The sequence below is a fragment of the Heterocephalus glaber genome, unplaced genomic scaffold (genome assembly GCF_053883595.1).
Source record: "Heterocephalus glaber isolate CG9 unplaced genomic scaffold, H.glaber_assembly_v1.0 deba00000331, whole genome shotgun sequence".
NCBI classification, from domain to species: domain Eukaryota; kingdom Metazoa; phylum Chordata; class Mammalia; order Rodentia; family Bathyergidae; genus Heterocephalus; species Heterocephalus glaber.
Window position 1 is genome coordinate 33753244 of NW_028258142.1, and position 17776 is coordinate 33771019.

Consider the following 17776-nt stretch of genomic DNA (forward strand, 5'->3'; position numbering starts at 1 on the left):
AGCCTCCACACCATGAACTAAATAAGTTTCTATTACTTATATATTACCCAGTCTATTGTATTCTGTAAAGTAGCACAAAGAGACTAATATCTCCACTACGTATCTAGATGATTATGTCAAGAAGGCATGTAAAGCAAGGGGCGACAGTGTAAATAGCATACCTCTATCCATTTTTAAATAATACATATGTATATAATTATATATACCTACATATTCATGAAATAACTAAAAGGATATGTAAAAATCAGTAGTTTTGTCTAGGGATAGGAATTGAATGGCTAAGTGTAAAAGAGAGAATTATTTCCCACTGGTTACTCTGTTGGTACTCTTTGAGTTCTGTACAATGTTCTTGCATAACTCATTAAATAATAACAACAAGCTTAACTGCCTTACTGAAAAACCCCAGTATAGGGAGGCTCTGGAAAGAACAGCCTATGGGGAATCAGGGAGGAGGATGTCTTTATTGAAATACAGTTCAGCCCTGCCCAGTTTTAGAAATCATTTGTTGTGAATTGCTTGTGAGACTACATTAGTTTGACTTTAAGCCACCCACAAGTGAACTATAAAGACGAAAAGGGGACCATGACAATTGATAGATGACAAGTTCTATCGCCTAAGGTTGGCAGTATTTTCCTGCAGGTCTTCTGCAAGAGGAGTTCTGGGGCCTGGTCTTGTCCTCATTCTGCCACTAGCTAGTGGTGTGATGTGGGACAAGAACTTCCATTCCTCTGAGCCTCACAGAGAAGTGACTAGTTCATAAATTCATTGTTTCATTCATTCTGCCTGAACTGGGGTGTGTGTGTGTGTGTGTGTGTGTGTGTGTGTGTGTGTAAAAACCACCACAGAGCAATAAAAACCAAAGGCTGGTCTAGGGGAATCAGAGAGCAGCACATCAAGGAAACCACAGTAGAGTTGGGTGAAGCCTCTGGAGAATTACCATATCCTCTTTGCTGCCTGAGCCTCGCCAGACTCTTCACCAGGTCTCAGTGAATCACCAACTCACTTCCCACACAGCTCATTGCATGGATGGTGCTGAGGGCCAGTGAGTCTCCTTCAATTCTGCTGAGTCTCCTTTCCTGCATGAACCCCAGTAAGTATATGCTTAATAAGGCAGTGGTGTGTTGGAGTTCTACAGTGCAGGTCATTGAAATCAGCACGGGGACTGCTGGCTTTTATCAAAAGAAAGAACTGAACAGGTAGGGAGGGAAAAGGAAAGGAGAGGAGAAGAGAGGAAAGGAAAGGAAAGGAATACACATACATGTGTAAGTGATGAAGTCCAGAAGATCCTGCTTTGTTAACTTTCAAATTTTTCATGGTACACTTTACTTTATAGAAAATAAACTAAAACACCACTCTGGAGTCTCTGCTGTTCTTTTTAGGAAACAAATATATTTTTATTTAAAAGGTAAGGCATACTTTTACAAAAAGGCAATTTTATTTTTCTAGAAAATATTTAGAAAACATTTGGAAAATATAGAAATATATAATAGAAAAAACAAAACTCATGAAAGAGAAAAAGGTATTCTGTCAGCAAGGGTGTAGATTATTATAGTTGTTTGCAAATGTATCAAGAAAATGTAAAAAAGAAATAAAACAAAACAAAAAAGAAAATGTAGAATCTCTGTTTAATACTAAGCTGATATAAATATTAAATTAACTGTTGTCAATATTAAATATTGATATGCCATCAAGACATCTTATATTCCTCATGAACCTGGGCAGTGGGGAGCTCTAAGACTTCTCAATTCCTATCTGCTCTGGTTTAAGCATACTAACTTCAGTTTGGGAATCCAGGCTTCTGGCAGTCAATCCCCCATGCAGTGTAAATTGCACAGGTGTTGCTCCGACCCTGTCACTACTGAAGGGCTCCTGACCTCTTAGAAATCTAAACTAGCACTCATTGCTGAGGTCTTTGAGCTCAGCAGTTTACTTGTACCCCTCCTCCCAACACTACTGAATTCCCTTCGAGGTACTTGGCTTCCTGTGGGTCCTTTGCTAGCTGCAAACAGGCCACCAAGAACCAGAAAGGCATGGCCCACCAAACTGCCCAGCTCCTGCCAAAGCTGCCTCAGCTTCCTCCATGCTGAAAGTAGCCATAGGTGGCATTCTCCTACATGAAACCCAGGAAAGTAAGGTTCTGGCTCCATATCTCTCAGCTTCTCCAAAGCAATCTGGATGTTGAACTGCATGGCTGGCATATGTGGGGAGGGAAAAATAGGGATCTTGGCACTGCACCTTCTTTTTTTTTTGTATTAAATTATTTTATTGGTACATTGTAGGTATACAACACAATTACATTACTCATTGGGAATTGTACCTTTACATGATGCATCTTGGTTCTTATTTTTTCCCCATTCCTAGCCCTCCCTTCACTCCCTCCACCCTTCCCCATTTACAAAGACTTTCTTTCCATTTTTTCCATTTCTCATCATTTTTCCTTTCCCTTCTTTCCTTTCCCCTGCCCCTCCCACTACCCCTACCCCTTTGGACCTTTTCTTCCTATTTTACGTTATCAATTATTCATTCTAATCATTGGTACATTTTAGGTATACAATATAATGACATCCATCATTGGAAATTTGCACCTTTACATAGTCTCTCTTGGTTCTTATTTTTCACCCTTGCCCAGCCCTCCCTTCAACCCCTCCATTCCTCCCTATTTACAAAGATTTTATTCCTATTTTTCCATTTTCTCATATTAATCCCATTCCCTTCTATCCTTTCCCCTAGCCCTCCCACTTCCTTCCCCTTTGCCCCTTTTCTTCCTATTTCACATTACCTATTATACATTTCAGTCCTTATTTACACTTTCAGTTTCTCATAACAGAGAAGCTATTTGGTATTTATACATGTGTGTCCTATTTATTTCACTTAAGAGTATCACCTCAATGTGCATCCACTTAGCTATAAATGTCTCTAATTTCTCATTTTTTATGGCTGAGTAGTACTCCATTTTATTAAAAAACCACATTTTCTTGATCCAGTCTCCAGTTGATGGGCATTTGGCCTGTTTCCAAGTTTTAGCTATCACAAACTGTGCTGCTATGAACATGGGTGCACATATATCACTGTGGTATGATTCTTTTAATTCTTTGGGGAAGATCCCCAGCAGTGGAATAGCAGGGTCAAATGGGACTTCCAGTCCTAGTTCTTTGAGGTATCTCCATACTGATTTCCACAGTGCTTGCACCAGTCTACACTCCCACCAGCAGTGGAGCAGGGTTCCTCTTTCCCCACAGCCCAGCCAGCATTTGTTATTGGTTGATTGCATGATAGCAGCCATTCTTTCTGGTGTGAGGTGGAATCTCAGTGTTGTTTTCATTTCCATTTCTCAAATGACCAGTGATGTTGAACATTTTTTCATGTATTTATTTGCTATTTCTACTTCTTTGTCTGAGAAATGTCTGTTCATTTCAGATGCCCATTTTCGGATTGGGTCTTTAAATTTGGGAGGTCTGATCTTTTTAAGTTCTTTATAGATTCGAGATAGTAGACCTTTGTCTGAGGAAGAGCAGGTGAAGATTTTTTCCCACATTGTGGGTTGTCTCTTCACACTGCTGGTGGTTTCTCTTGCTGTGCAGAAGCCTTTTAATAAGAAGACATCCCACTTGTTGATTGTGCTAGTTCACGGGCAACTGAGGTTTTGTTCATAAAATCTTTTCCTACACCGATGTCTTCAAGGGTTCTACCTAACCTCTGTTCCAACTGGTTCAGAGTTTCTATTTTAATATTTAGATCTTTAATCCATTTTGATTTTAGTTTAGTGCATAGTGAGAGATACAGGTCTAGTTTTAATCTTTGGCAAGTTGAAGCCCAATTTTTCCAGCACCATTTATTAAAGAGGCTATCTTTCCTCCAGTGAGGGTGTTTGGCTCCTTTGTCAAAGATGAGATGGCTGAGTGTGTCTGGCATTGTTTCTGCATCTTCTAATCTGTTCCACTGGTCCTCAAGTCTGTTTCTTTGCCAGTACCATGGTGTTTTTATCACAGTAGCTTTGTAGTAGAGTTGCAGGTTGGGGATTGTGATACCCCCTGCCATGTCTCTGTTACCTAGAATTGCTTTTGCCCTTCTGGGTCTCTTCTTGTTCCAAATGAATTTTTGGATTGTTTTCTCGAGGTCTATGAAGTATGCTGCTGGGATCTCAATTGGAATTGCATTAAATCTATATAGCAGTTTTGGAAATATGGCCATTTTCACTCTATTAATCCTTCCTACCCAGGAGCAGGGGATGTCTGTCCATTTTCTGATATCATCTTCAATCTCTCTTTTCAGAGTGCCATAGTTTTCAGAGAAGAGGTCTTTGATTTCTTTCATTAGGATGATTCCTAGGTATTTCAGTTTTTTGGATGCTATTGTGAAAGGAATTATTTGCCCTATTTCTCTCTCAGTGAGTCTGTCACTGGTGTAGAGGAAAGCTATTGATTTTTGTGTGTTGACCTTGTAACCAGCTACTTGACTGAATTTGGTTATTAAGTCTAGAAGACTTTTGGTGGAGTTCTTGGGGTCTTCTATATAGAGTATCATGTCATGTGCAAATAATGACAATTTGACTTCTTCATTACCTATCTTTATTCCTTTTATTTCTTTCTCTTGTCTAATTGCCGTGGCTAATGTCTCCAAAACTATATTGAACAGGAGTGGTGATAGTGGACATCCTTGTCTTGTTCCTGATTTTAGTGTAAAGGATTTCAGTTTTTGACCATTTAGTATGATATTGGCTGTTGGTTTTTCATAGATGGCTTTTATCAGTTTGAGGTAGAGACCATCTATTCCAATTTTGTGTAGGGTTTTTATCATAAATGCATGTTGGATTTTGTCAAATGCTTTTTCTGTGTCTATGGAGATAATCATATGGTTTTTGTCCTTGGCTCTATTGATATAGTGTATTACATTGATTGATTTTCACATATTGAACCATCCCTGCATCCCTGGGATGAATCCCACTTGATCAGGGTGTATGATCTTCTTGATGATCTTCTGCATTCTGTTTGCCATTATCTTAGTAAGGATTTTTGCATCTATGTTCATTAGTGAGATTGGCCTATAGTTCTCTTTTTTGGTTGGGTCTTTCTCTGCTTTGGGGATCAAGGTGATGCTTGCTTCCAGGAATGAATTTGGGAGTATTGCTTCCCTTTCAATTTCATTGAAGAGTTTAAACAGTAGTGGCAGCAGTTCCTCTCTAAATGTCTTGTAGAATTCAGCAGTGAAGCCATCAGGGCCTGGGCTTTTCTTAGTTGATAAGTTTTTAATTACATTTTCAATTTCATTGGTTGATATTGGGTTGTTCATAATTTTTAGGTCTTCTTCGTTCCACTTTGGTCATTCATATGTATCTAGGAATCTGTCCATTTCTTCTGTGTTGTCCATCTTATTGGTGTATAGCTTCTGGAAGTAGGTATTGATGATCCTCTGGATTTCTGCTGGGTCTGTTGTCATTTCACCCTTTTCATTCCTAATTGCATGGATTTGGGCCTTTTCTTTCCTTTTTCTGACAAGGTTGGCTAAAGGTTTGTCAATTTTGTTGATTCTTTCGAACAACCAACTTTTGGCTTCATTGATTTTTTTGTATCGTTCTCTTAGTCTCCATTGCATTGATTTCTCCTCTGATCTTTATAATTTCCTCCCTTGTATGAGCTTTGGGGTTGTCCTGCTCTTCTTTTTCTAGAAGCTTGAGGTTCAGCATCAGGTTGTTTAACTGCGCTCCTTCTGTTTTCCTAATATGCATATTCACTGCTATGAATTTCTCTCATAGGACTGCTTTCATTGTGTCCCATAGATTCCGATATGTTGTATTGTCATTGTCATTTAATTGAAGGAACTGTCTGATTTCTTCTTTAATTTCCTCAGTGACCCATTGGTTATTCAGAAGTGTGTTGTTCAATTTCCACATGTTTATGAAATTTTTCCAGTTTCTTTTGCTATGGATCTCCAATTTCATCGCACTATGGTCTGATAATATACAGGGGATAACTTCAATTCCTTTGCACTTACTTAAACATGTTCTATGTGTGAGTATGTGGTCTATTTTGGAGAATGACCCATGTGCAGCTGAGAAGAGTGTGTATTCTGATTTTGTGGGGTGGAAGACTCTGTACACATCTGTTAAGTTCATTTGTTCAAGAGTTCGATTAAGTTCTAGTATTTCATTACTTATTTTTAGTCTAGTTGATCTATCTATTTGTGACAGTGGGGTGTTGAGGTCCCCCACTACAATTGTGTTGGTGCATATATGACTTTTCATGTCCGTTAGTATTTGTTTTATATAGTTGGGTGCACTAATGTTTGGTGCATAGATATTTATGACTGTCATCTCTTCCTCTTGGATTCTTCCTTTTACAAGGATGTAGTGTCCTTCTTTGTCTCTCTTAATCAGTGTCGGTTTGAAATCTACTTGATCTGCAAAGAGGATAGCTACTCCTGCTTTTTTTTGGGTTCCTGTCACATGGAGTATTCTTTTCCACCCCTTAACTTTCAGTCTATGAGTTTCCTTTTGAATTAAGTGTGTTTCTTGTATGCAGCATATTGTTGGATTTTGCTTCTTGACCCATTCTGCTAGTCTATTTCTTTTTGATTGGTGAATTGAGACCATTAACGTTGATGGTTATAACCAAAACGTATTAACTTGTCATTGCCATGACTTTTTCTTTTTGTTGGGTTCTCCCCCTTTACATTTAATTTCTTGTCATGCCAGATGAGTTCATTCTGCTTTGCTTCCTGGGCTTGTGATCCTCAATGTCTGTCCCTAGGATATTGTGTCAAACTCTTTGGAGTGCTGGTTTGGTATTCACAAAGTTCCTAAGGTACTCTTTGTCATGAAAGTATCTTATTTCTCCATCCATTTTGAAAGATAGTTTTGCAGGGTACATCAATCTGGGTTGGAGGCTGTTTTCTTTTAGGGCTTAGAATATGTCACTCCAAGCTCTTCTTGCCTTGATGGTTTGTGTTGAGAAGACTGCTATGATTTTGATGGGCTTTCCTTTGTATGTGATTTGTGTCTTTTCTCTGACTGCTTGGAGAACTTTGTTCTTCTGTTGGGTTTCTGGAATCTTAACAATTATATGCCTATGTGTAGATTTTTTTTGATCAAGGCTATTTGGAGTCCCATATGCCTCACTTATCTGTATGTCAAGTTCTTTTCCCCTGCTTGGGAAGTTTTCTGCCATTATTTCTGTGAAGAGATTTTTTAGGTCATCTGCACTCTCTCTTGTTTCTTCATTGAGCCCAATCAGTCTTATGTTAGTCTTCTTTTCATCATCTAGCAGCTGCTGGATTGATTTCTCATGTTCCCTTACAGTTTTGAAGCAATTTTTCTTTTCCTGGTCACTAATTGCAATCTTATCTTCTATATCTGAACTTCTGTCCTCACATTGGCTCATTCTGCTGTGTAGACTTTCAATGGAGTTTTTCATGTCCTGGAAATCTATTTGCATCTGTTTTATGGATTCCATTTGTTTCTTATGTTGGGATTCCATCATGTTCCTGAGCTCCTCTCTAGATTTATTAATCATGTCTTGCACTAGGGGCACAATTTCTCCTGCCATCTGAGAAATTATTTCTGATTTCATTTTTTCCAGACCCCCTTTTGTTGCCAGTTCAGTGGGTCCAGGTGGTTGAGTATCAGAGTGTTCCATCTCATTTCCCTTTGGGGTTGCTGTAGGTGATCTGGAAGTCTTGTTTTGAGACTTATTTACGTGTTTTCTCATTTCAACTGGGGTGGGGGACTGTTAGCACCTGCATGGATTACCTCCTCTGAGCTGGGAGAGGTGGGACAGGGGCTGGGAGCAGTGGTAGGGATGGTGACCCAAAAGTCCTTTCCTGTGGGCTGGGAGCAGTGGGAGGGATGGTGGCCTGGAAGCCCCTTCCTGTGGGCCAGGAGCAGTGGGACAGAAGGTGGCCCAAAAGCCCTTTCCCCTGGGCTGGGAGCAGCGGAAGGGATGGTGACCGGGAAGTCCCTTCCTCTGGACAAGGAGCAGTGGGACGACGGCTCAGAAGCCCCTACCTCTGGGCCGGGAACAGTGGGACTCAGTACCTTGGTCTGGTGGTCTGGTGTCCTCTGCGTCTTTGTAGTGTGGAACCAGGTGGCTGCCTGTCTGTAACAGGGTGATTCAGTGTCTCCCACGTGACTCAGGACCTCGGTAGGGTGTGCACAGACCTTCCTGTGTGCAGCGGGCTGATTCGGTGTATTCCGTGCGACTGGGGACCTTGGTAGGGCATGGGCAGACCTGCCTGTCTGCAGCGGGCTGATTCGGCGTGTTCTCACCTCACCTTCTTATACCACATCAATCTTTCTCCTTTATTCTGCTCATCCAGGCAGGAGAGGTCTGCCTTAGTTTTTCCAATGTCCCTGGACCAGATGCTCTTGTCCTTAAGTCAGCAGACTTCATGGTTCAGCTACCTTGGTCAGAACTGGAAATGTCTTCCACAGTGGAAGAACTGCAGGCTTGAGTCTTCCTGGATGAGTCCTTGACACATTTAACAAGGAGCTTCAGGAACGTAACAATCTTGTTCCTCCTGACAAAGTCTGTCGCTCAAGACGTTTTTCCCTGCCCATAAAACTTACTTTGAGGGCCAGGGATTTAGCTCAGTAGTTCCTGCCTTGCAAGCACAAGGACCCAAGTTCGATCCTCAGTACCAAAAAATTAATTAATTAATTAATTTTTAAAAAACAAACTTATTTTGAGCATCAGAAGCAAATTATTAATTGTCTCTTTTTGTTACAGTAAGAATGCTATCTGCCCCACTTGTCTCTCCTCCCATCAACTCCTCTCCTTCCCCATCACCCAACACAGATGGATCTTACAGGCAGATTAAGTTAAAGTCAATGCATAAACCTATGAAGCAAAAAGGAAATTAATATACATAGAAATGTTACTAGAGTTACAACATTTTTAATGTGCAATCAATTAAGGGGGTGAACTGGTAAAATTAAACATTTTTAAGGATATATTTCTTGTTTATTTAAATATATAATATTTACTTCATAATAACTCAGTAAGGCTATTAACTGTTTCCTTATTTAATGCACATTTATCCTATACAATATTTTTGTTCTTAAAACATTTTATGTAGATATATCATTCTTACATAGTTATTTCTTTCATAATTTTATTCTTAGGAAATCTATCCAAAGACCATTTAACATATATATATATATATATATATATATATATATATATATATACACACATATATATATGTGTATATATATGTGTATATATATACTGATTTACCTATGTTTTCTTTCACATTTTGTCAATTATTAAAATTTTATAATTTATCTTTTCCCTTTAATATGTGGGAATTTATTTTAGGATATAGAAGATGGTGGAAAATCTACACTTTGATTACTTCCAAATTGCCAATTGTCTTAGAATCACTTGAATATTCTAGAAACATAAATATTTATATAGCTGTATCTGGTACAGATGAATTAGTTTGTGCTTTTGTCCCTTAACTTCTTTTGAGTGTCAAGCATATTTAACCTTTTATATGCAAAGAAATTTTCCTTCTGAGTAATTTCTTTAGAAGGCTATGCATTTATTCTAAAGATACTTCCATTGCTTGAAAAACTCTTTGCTGAGTTCCTTTGGAAACTGTTCTTCGAAGCAGCTTTTGAGCCACACTGAAAACTAGTCTTACAACTTAACAGCACCCCAAATTACATCCTGCAGCTTGATTATATTCACTTTACCAGGTAATGTGGTTCAAATGACTCCTTCCTGTTTCCACAGGTTGAAGATGGGAAACAGGCTGAAGTTCAGTTTTGCTACATTTATTTCAAAGTCAGTCTTATGAGTTTCTGTTGCATCTGGTCAGTTGTGTACATGCTAATACACCAGTGAGAGTCAATCATCCTGCTCTGCACAAATGGCTGTAGCAAATTATAGTCTAACCTGACAAATAGAAGTATAAGAAAAAGTAATGTACACTTGGGAAGAAGATAGTCTTCCAGAGATACTGACCTCTAAACAAGCTCTGTGGGCAAGAGGGCCTTTGCCTGCAGGAAGACCCTCGTTGGATCTTGATGATCCAGGATCAGATTCACCAGTAGGGAGAATGGATGGTTTGGACTAGTATGATTGCTGTATGTTAGCACTAAAGTCCCTGGTTCCATTTAATTTTTTTCCAAGGCCCTACACATTTCTAACAACATTGACTGAAGGAAAGAAATGCCAAAATGGATATCCCTCTGGATTTTATACATTTCCCAATTTTCTAATTGCTACAGCTATTGCCAGAAAAGCACACTGAAAGAATGCCCCATGAGGAGAGGTCACAGAACACACCACAGGAGAGGATTGCAAATTCCAGTGATTACAAACAATTAAAGTGGGCAGCCAACATGTAATTTTCTTTTTAGGCATGGACATAGAGTGAGAAACAACTTACTGAGTTGGAAGAGATAAGAACAGAGCTGTTTCCCTTTGTGTAAAAATTATACTTGATCAAGTTGAGATTAAAGCTAATGTGCCCTCCCCTATTTGCTTTTGAAATTGAGGGATGTAGAAATTAGTGAAATTAAATTCACAGCTGCATTAGTTGCAAATAACAAAAAAATTGCATTTGATCTTACATAAGGAAGAAAAGAGGAGTGTTTGGTTTATGGGGGAAAAAGGAATTGAACATGCAAACAATGGGAGAAGCAGGAGTACAGTTGACTCTCTAGGACTACTGGAATTGTACCCCCAAATATAACAAGTACTACCTTCCTCTGTTCTGCATGTTGACTGACTTTTTTCCACATTGACCTCACTTTGTCTTACTGCAGTCCAGTCTCCACCATGTTTCAGAGAGGATGTCTGTTCTAAGCTCCTAAATTTTGTGATTTCTGCACTAGAGACATCACATGTTGCATTGTTTCTAATCTGAACTTCAAAAATCTTGCTATTGGAATGCTGCACAAATTCCCAGGTGTCATTCATACCATAAACAATGTAGATTTCAACAATTCCTTTATAGGTAGGACTTGAAGGGCTACTTTTCCCAGTTTGCACAAAGACACCACATGGGTCCATGGTGGCTCTGGGTAGGGGCATTCTTATCGACACAGATTGGGTCAGGGGCCCATTCCTGAACAAATCACGTGCAGCCATTGGGTTGAAATCCTGTAAAACTATGGGAGCCCCTCCAGGATCCTTATTTGTGAAAGAGGAGCAGTTTGTGGAGAAAGGACATGCAGGACAAGCAAATATTACTTGTTCCACTCTTCCACTCCAGCTGTTTAGAGGGCCAGTTGTACATTTTGTCTCTTCTTTGAAAAAAGTTCTTGCTTTTGCTCTTTTTCTTTGCTAAATTTAAATCTGATAGGATAATGACTGAGGCTTCATATATTTCCAGACCCAGGGCAAATAAAAATAGTATTCACTTCTTTTTTTTTTGGTATGGGGGATCAAACTCGGGACCTTGCGCAGCAGGCAGCGGAACCACTGAGCTAAATCACTGGCCCTATTATTCACTTTTTAACAAATAGCTTATAGAATACATTAATTCCTTTATTATGTGGTAGGGAACATCTTAGCTGAATTGACTTGACTTCTATACTATCCACAACATATTCTTTGTCCCACATTGTTTCTTTTGGGAAGAGACCTAATTTAATATACCCGAGTATTTAGTTGAATTCTAGTCCTAGCTCCATCACTAATCAGATAGCTACCTTAGAATGGGTACTTCAATTCTATATTTCTGTTCACTCTATCTTTGAAAGGTGTTGTGACACCCAAAGAACAAAATTAATGAATGTGTTGGCAACACAGATGTTGCATTCAATCATTTATATTCAGACATCAAGGCTAATTGTCAGGCATTGTTCGGTAACATGACTACCATCATCAGAAAAGGACAGATGCCTGCTATTTTTTTTTTTTTTTTGAGACAAGGTCTCACTATGAACTCACTGTGTAGCCCAGAGTGGCTTCGAACTCACAGTGGTCCTCCTGCCTCTGCCTCCCGAGTGCTGGGATTACAGGCATGTGCCACCACTCCTGGCCTCTGCTATTGTTTTTTTAATCCAAATTGCATCCCTAATTGTAGATTTTTATGCTTCTATCAGTTGGCTCTTGTCAGAGAACTGTGATGTGGCTATTGTTATGGGGAAATTAAAAAACCATGAATGGTTGAATTTGATAATCCTACATCATATCAAAGATGTGAGCCTATGGGAGATTAACACTTTTCCGGTAATAAATCATAATTGTCCCTGCTGTTATTGTAGGTGTGAATAATTGAAATACATTTTCTAGTCGAAGTCTTTGTCCTTACTTATAATTCTTTGCATCATTTCTCACTATTTTATTCTGATTAATGTTATCCACAACTATAGTTATCACTTAGTGAATCCTAGGTAATATTAGTAACTACTTACTGAATATTTTTGTGCATTTCATATTATGTTTAATGTATTATCCCAATTATTTCTTCCAGCAAGTCAAGTTGGTAAGCAGGATTATTATTTCAGTCTAACAAAGTAGGAAGAAAAAACAAAGACAGGACATAATGGAGTTGGAATTGAAATCCATGCATCCCTAATTCCAAAGCATGTGGTGCCTGGTTACATAATGAAGCAATCCCTGGCAAACTGTTGCTGGGCCAGAGCCATCATCTTGCTACTTTGAAGGCATGTTCTGTGTTGTTGTCTTTGTAATTTGCACAACTATCATCATGCTTTGCATATAGCAAGTATATGATATATGCCAGGTACTCTCCCAAGTTCTTTATAGTCATTAACTGACTCCTGATCTTTGTAACAAACCTCAGAGATACAGGACTTATTATTGTCTCCATTTTGTAGAAGATACTCCTAGAGTTTACAGAGATCAAAATGATTTGCTCAAAGTGGCCAGTTGAGTCCAGGATTGGTATCTTGAGCCTTTTGGCCCTTGATTAAGCCCTTGTCCTACAGTGGGAATCTCTGAGACCTTGCTCTTAAATTCAGAACATGTGAACTTGAGCTTGTCCCAACACCTAAACTTATGAATTTTTACCCTAGTTTTTCCCCAAAGAGTATTTTTACTTCCCAACCAGCAGAATTTTCTGAACAATGAGTTGGACCTGTTTCTTAGTACCATTATTGAAATCTTCCATATCCTATCTAATATTTGGTCTGCTTGCTCTAGCAGTTTTTAAAAGGCAAGTTAATGTTTCATATTGTGATTATAGGTCTGTTACTTTATCCTTGTAAATTTAACAATGTTTATATTGTACACTTAAAGGTTATATGGTTAGGTGAACAATAATTCATGATTATTACATACTGTAGTTAGAGTGTTACTTTTACTAATATATTATATACGCCTTTATCTTTAGGCTTTATGCCTTAAGTTTTTGTTTGTTTCTTTGTTTGTTTGTTTTGGTAATGGGGATCAGACTCAGGACCTTGCACTTATAAGGCAGGCATTCAGAATCACTGAGCTAAATCCCAGGCCCATATGCCTTAAGTTTTATTTTTTATTTTGTTTGATATCATTACTACCGTCCCTACTTTCTTTTGATAGTATTTACATGCCATTTCTCCTATCCTTTTATTAATTTCTCTGTATAATTTTATATATGTATATCTTATGAGCAACATATAGATGGATTTTAAAATACAATCTGATAATTTCTGTCTTTTAATATGCACGTGTAACCCTTTTCTACAACTTAGATTTGTTAATATATTTCAGTTTATTTCTATCATCTTGTGTTTTCATTTTACTATTGTTTTGTTTCTTTGTCTCCATTCCAGACTTGTACATATAGATCAAGTTTTCTATACCTCACACTTTTAACCCTCTTTGGGAGAATCTGTAGATATTATTTTTAATATTTAAAGTGTTTACATCTCTAATTTTTATATACTTAACTATAAATTTTATTGATTTAATTATTCAACATTTCTACCCTTTCAAAAAAATGAGAATACATTGCCTATTATACATTGCAAATCAAACCTTATTGTTTAGAATATTAATGTATTTCCATTTATAAACATATATCATTAGTCATGTTGATTTTTGTGACAGTTGGTAATAATTAAATTTATGGGAGTGTATTTTCTTATTCCCTGTTTATCTTTATGATTTTTATTCCATGCTTTCACTTTAATTTCATTTTTTTCTTTTATTTCCTGCCTTTCCCTCTTACTTCCTAAATTAAAATGTTTAAATATTCTCTTTAGTAAGAGTTTTTGGGTGGTAAACTCTCCCAGGTTATTTTCGGGTGTCTATATTTTGCCATCTTTTGAATGACAGTACAGCTGGGTATAAAATTCTAGCTTGCCAATTATGTTTTCATGGCATTTTGAAGATATTATTCCACTGTCTTTTTCTCTATATGGTTGCCAAGAAGAAGCTGGCTATTAGCTGCGATGCATGGTGGCATACACCTGTAATCCCAGCACTCTGAAAGGCCGAGACATGAAGATCGCAAGTTTGAGCCTAGCCTGTGCAACTTAGCAAGACTCTGTTTCAGAATTAAAAAAAAAAAAAATTGAAAAAAGGCTGAGGATGTAGTGCAGTGCAAAGTACTGAGAGGAGGAGAGAAGCTTGCTATTAGTCTAATTGTCATTCATCTTAGGTGATCTATCTTTTTCCTTACTCTTTAAAGATTTTTCATGTAGTTTGATCTTCTGAAGTTTTACTGTGAAATATCCAAGTGTGGCTTTCCCCCCCGACATAATACTGTATTTAGCATACACTTTCAATTCAAAGACTTGTATCATTGCTTAATTGTGGCAAATTTGCATCTACCACCTCTTTAGTTATTATTTCTTCATTATTTATTATTACTTTCTTCTGGAACTCTTATTAGATGTACAGTCTTTCAACTTAATCTTTATGTTTCTTAATTATTTTGTTCTTCATTCTGAGTGAATTTGGTGATGCAGGATCCAGTTCACTAACTCACTCAGTGGTCTAGTTCTGAGCCAGGCATGGTGGCACATACCCATAATCCCAGTACTCAGGAGGCTGAGGCAGGAGGATCACTGTGAGTTCAAGGCCAACCTGAACTACATAGTGAGACCCCATCTTACAACAAAACAAAACAAAACAGTGTTTAGCCCTAGGTATTAAATATTTAATTTCAAATTTTACATCTTTATTTCAAAATTTCTAATCAATATTTTGTCATATATATAGTTCTTATTTCTGCCTGTGTGCTTTTTAAAATTTGCCCCTTTTAAATGGATTTTAGCATGCTAAATGTGTTTCAGTCTTTTTCAGAATAACTTACAAAATTTATTTCCAGTGGAGCAAATTCATATTTTAATCGCTGATTTTACTTGTGGTCCATGCTAGCATTAGAGTTTTTCAAATTCCTTACAATAATTTTAGTTTATAGTTTTAAGAGTTTGTCTCTGTCTCTCTTTCCTATTTAATAGGTTGGTCAAAGGTTCTTGTTGGTTTTATCCATCTTCACCCCAATATCTCACTTTGGGCTCAGGTCTTATGTTTTGGAGATGGGTTAGGGCCATGATGCTGAGGGTGCTTTGGATCCTGGTGCCAGGATGGCAGGCACCTTGTTGTAGTTCTGGTTGTCTGTGGGGCTTTCTGTCTCCTGCCTCCTTAGCATTCCCTCCTGCCTTTATCAAAGCTGTAAGCACACACACAAATCAGTAACAATTTTCTTTTTAATCTTCATGTTTAGGAATGTGTCCCTGGGTTCAATACCTCACCTAATGTGGGGTCCATTTAGTTCCCATTTTTCTGCAGGAGTAGAAATCTTGACCATATTTGCCTCCTCTGGACCAGAAGCCCAGCAAAGCCAGGGGTTCAGCCATATTTACTTCATGGGTCATGAAGTTTTTTATCTTGTTTTTGAACCAACTTATGCTATTTTTTATGTTTTTATATATATATATATATACATACATATATATGCATACATATATGTATATATATACACATACATACATATATATATACACATACATATATGTATATATATATATCATCATCATCTCTTACTGCTATGCTTTGGAGTAAAGGGAATACTTTAGAATTTATCATCTCCATTGGAAATTTTCACTCCATAATTTCCTTGTAGGGAATCAGCCAGGGAAGAGAAGGAATACTCTTCAGAATGAATAGTAATTAGTGTATGTATTCATTTATTTATACTTTGCTTTATTCTATAAATGATTTGATGAGTGGAATGGCTTGTGTCTAGATGTCCCCCCAAAGCATCATGTGATCATAACTGGGACTTTATGGAAGTCGCTGGATGTAGGTTGTGTAATGCTGGGATAAAGGATGTGATGCTGGGATTGATTCATGTGCAATGCTAAGATTAAGAGTGAGTGCTAGCTGCCTTAAGGCCCAGTAGCCTGGATAAAATACAAGGGACAAAAAGGGTCACTGCTTGTCACTTGCTTGCCGCTTGTTGCCTTCTGCCTGCTCTGCAATGCTCTTCTGCCATGCTACCCTGCCTTGGAGCCAGCCAACAATGAAACATTTACAAACTGTGCAAAAAAAAAAAGTAGGCCCGGGGATTTAGCTCAGTGGTTTCACTGCCTGCTGCACAAGCGCAAGGACCCAAGTTCAATCCCTGGTACCAAAACAACAACAACAACAACAAAAAAAAACAACATCTACAAACTGTGAACCAAATAAACCTTTCCTCCTTCAACTCTGGGGGTCAGGTATTTTGTCTGAGCAATTAGAAGAGTAACCAAGACAAGGAATGTTGACATATAATAAAAGTTAAATGTAAAAAAAAAGATATCAAAAAATTATGTTTTGGAAGGAAACATGAAATTCCACATTCATAAATGTAGATTATAAGGTCTCACATGTTGGGCTATTTGTCTCTGAGCTTCCAGATAACCAAAGTCAATAGGTACAATTTATTACTTAGATCTCTCTTTGCATGAAGACAACCCTTCCCACTTTAGAGAAGTAAAGTTTTTTCCTGGCAACAAATTCTAAAATAAATTTCTCCTGCATTAATAGATTATCTTCAAAAGAGGACACTGAGAGGTGAGGTAGATAATGCCTTCTACAACTTCGCTACAACATAAGTTAGCAAGGCTGACTCGTGGAGGTTCTCTTGATGAAGCTCCATGGCATAATGACCACTCACCAAGCAAATGGCAGAGTTGAGACAAACTTAGCTATGAGCCTTAGCTGTCTTAAACCTCACTGTTCCAGTTGTCACTAAAAGGTCCCCTAAAAGACTCACTGTATTGAAGCCTTAGTGCCTGATGGGATTTTAGAAAATGACTGGACAACGAGGGCTTTAATGCATCATAATTTGGTGGGATTAATGACAGGTGATGGAAACAAGAAGTTGAAGGTAATAGATCATGAGGTATGACCTCAGGGAGTATATCTGACCCTCAGACCTTTCTCTTTGGTTCTTTTGTGACATCTATTTATACTCTGCCTCCTCTTGAGTTACCATAGGTCAATGTTTCACAACCTCTTTTCATTATTGCCCCTTAAAGAGTCTTTTAAAATATCTTTTTCCTAATTGTCCCATCAAAATCTAATACCATAGATATACTGCTCATGTACTACATATGTATCTGCATTCTATACATAAGAAAATTATGGACTAATTTTTGCCCTCATTGAGAATACACGTGGTTGGTGAATCATCCATGCTTCCATCTTAGCCTAGACCCTCTACTGTGCACTGGAACTCTCTCCTCTCACTGACCCAAGGACATCATTCTCATCATTATCTATTCTAGTGGTGGCAAAACTATGGCACGCATGCCACAGTGAGCTGTTTATGCTATTGAAAGCTTTAAAAGGTCCACCATCACTGATTTAGTCCTTCTCTTATATTGTCA